The following is a 2,871-nucleotide window of genomic DNA, read 5'->3' on the forward strand; positions in this document are numbered from 1 at the left end:
GGTCAAAGCCTGGGTCTGGGAAAGGAGCAGATAAAATAAAACTGCTGGGTGTGCAGGGCTCCCCTCAGTGTATTCCCAAAGCCTCCCACAGAATCCAGCTGAGCACAAAACCTCTGCTGTGCTGCCCCTCTTAGAGAGGCCTCCCTGCACAGGGAGGAGGAAGATAAAGCACAGGAAACCCAACTTCTGGCTGCTCCAGAGTTCTCAAGGATGACTGCAGGGCAGGAGCACAGCCTGGAACCCTCCTCCTCCCCTGCTCTGCCCTCTGTGCTGTGCCATGTGGGCTCTGGCTCTGTGCTGTGGGAACCCCTCTGAAGGTGCAGCTTTGCCTGCTGGGGACACAGTGAGCACATTTGTGTGAGCAGAGAAGCACCTGGGCTCGTGTTTAATAAGGCAGCCCTCAAGTGCTGAGTTAAAATGCAGGATTCAGGTGGAAATGTTTGCACACACAACACTGGCAGCTTCTGAGAGCCCCTGTTATGCATAAGTGGCTCCTACATGAGTTGTGGATGGATTCTGCTGTGAGTGTGGCTTATCAGTGATACATTCATAAAGCAGATGTTTTCCATGCTTTCAATATGTATTTTTAGCTTGTTTACTGGGTCCATTATAGAAATGGTTATTCATGGGTGAATAGCATGCTTGCAGGTTATAAATGTTTCTTGTGGAGCATTAGTTAACATTTTTGAAAGTACACTGATGAGTGTAGAGTTTATATGGGATATTTCCGTGGGTGGATGTGTCTGTGTGAGTTATGTCAATTCCCATAAGAGATGCAGCTTTGTATTTAAATGTTCATTATGACAAAGAGTGGATCTTTTATGCTTTTTATTACCCTGTTTATTGTCCTGCACACACTGGTGAACAGCAGGGAAACTGATCCAACAGTCAGAGATGACAATTGGGGAAGAGGCGCTCTCCCTCACTTCCAGGAAAGTTTGATGCTCTCACTAAATTAAAAGTCTTCCAGGAAAAGGACAACCCTGGGGCCTGCCTGATGGGCTTTGGAAAGGGTCCCTGAACCCCCAGAAGTGGTGGCCAGGCTGCACAGCTTGAAAATATGGTTTGAAAATACAGGAAACACAGGTGCCCCAGCCCTGGGGGATCCTCTGCCCTGGACCTGCTCAGCTCAGGGGCCAAAGCAGGAGGGGGTTCCTGTGAATCCCCAGACTCCACTGGCTTGGCAAGGAGCAGTTTTGTGGGATGAAACCTCGAGGGCAACTAGAGGATTAAAGAACTTTTGGGATATTTGCAGGTGGCCACCTTCTCTGTGAAGGCAAGGGCCAGGAAGGAGAAAGGAGCAGAGGGAGTCCAGTGCCATTTTCCAGGCTGTCTCTGGCCTCACACGGACCTGTCAAACCTCTCATGTTCAGCTTGTTGGTTGGGCAGAGCTTACACAACATCCCTGAGGGCTCAAACTGCCTCTGACTTGCACAGGCCCTTTGCAGTTTGACTTTCCATTTCCATCTCCTGCATTAGGACATCACTTCTGCTACAGAGGAAGAAAATCCGAAACCCAGTTTTGATTTTTTACACATATTTATATCAGAGGTTGGGTGAGGAGGTCTCAGAAAATGAGCAAGCCATTCTAAGGATCTCATTTTTCTCTCTGTTTTCTTCTCTCTGTTCCTCTGAGGCTCAGGATAGAAAAAGAAGAAACTGAGCAGAAAAACAAACATGAGACCTCGGGAAAAGTTCTGCCCACTCTGAGGCTGCAAGCTGCTTTCTAGAAGTGATGAGCATTTCCAGTGAAACTCCTTCCCCTGAAATGTGCAGTACAGCTGAGAGGCAATTCCTCTACCCTGGAGGCTGAGCTGGCTGCTGGCTCCCAGCATGCTTTAAGCATAACACAGACAGGTTGTGGTCATTTTTCCAGCCCCTGAGAAAAACCCCCACAATTTTCTCTTTTACCTGCATTATAAGATTACATCTCTAAGTAAATGGCGTCTCTGACCATTACAGATTGTATTCTCTTCCTTGTTTCCATGTCAATAAGACCACTGCTTTCTACTTCCAGTTTATCTTGTCTTTGTTTTGAAGCCAAGAGGCAAAACTGTATTTCAGATCCGAGCAAGCAGCTGAGTCCAGACAATGCACATTTATTCCCCAAAGATACAGTCATTCCTCTATGGAAAATAACTCTTGCATATTATATATTCATTTTATTTTATTAAAGAAGTAATTCTGCAGGTAGCCTATTTTTTCACCAAAGTTTGAGGAGCAAGGGAAGAGATTTTCCCCAACAAGGCCTTTTTTTTTCCCCTGTGTTGTTGAAATTTGTGGAAATCTTTTATCCCACAGACTGCTTTTCTTCATTTTGTTTCTGGATGAGACAATCCTCTTTGGGAAATCTGGTTTTCTGCCTCTTTCTAAAGATCAAAATTGTTGTCTTCAGTTATGTCAGTGTGTTCCCATTAGCTGCAGGAACATCAGCACCTCAACCTTTATTTTAAATATATACTTTGCAGAACAGCAGCAAATTTTGCAAATGCCACTTACCCAGTCTCCCTACTCCAGAGCCTCTGAAATTCCAGAACATTCCAACCCCCAGGAGACTTCCTCCTTTGTTTTAAATCATCAATTGGAACAGCAGCTGGGACATTCAGGCCAGAAAAAAGCCTTCACTGGAGCAAAATCTAAACTTTCTCTGACCACAGGTAGCCTATGAAATGTGTCAGAGATTCCATGAAAAGAGCACACAAAAGACTTCAGCTGGAGAAGACAAAACATTGGTTAGACATTTAAAGGTCCACAGGGAAAGGTGCCCTGCCCATATCAAACATTTTGCAGGAAATAAATCCCAATGGCTGTGATCCTGGAAGAAAACACTGAAATTTGTTTGTAAAATTAATGAAGGCAAAAACACTTCAC

This window comes from Oenanthe melanoleuca, chromosome 24, assembly GCF_029582105.1.
Source record: "Oenanthe melanoleuca isolate GR-GAL-2019-014 chromosome 24, OMel1.0, whole genome shotgun sequence".
NCBI classification, from domain to species: domain Eukaryota; kingdom Metazoa; phylum Chordata; class Aves; order Passeriformes; family Muscicapidae; genus Oenanthe; species Oenanthe melanoleuca.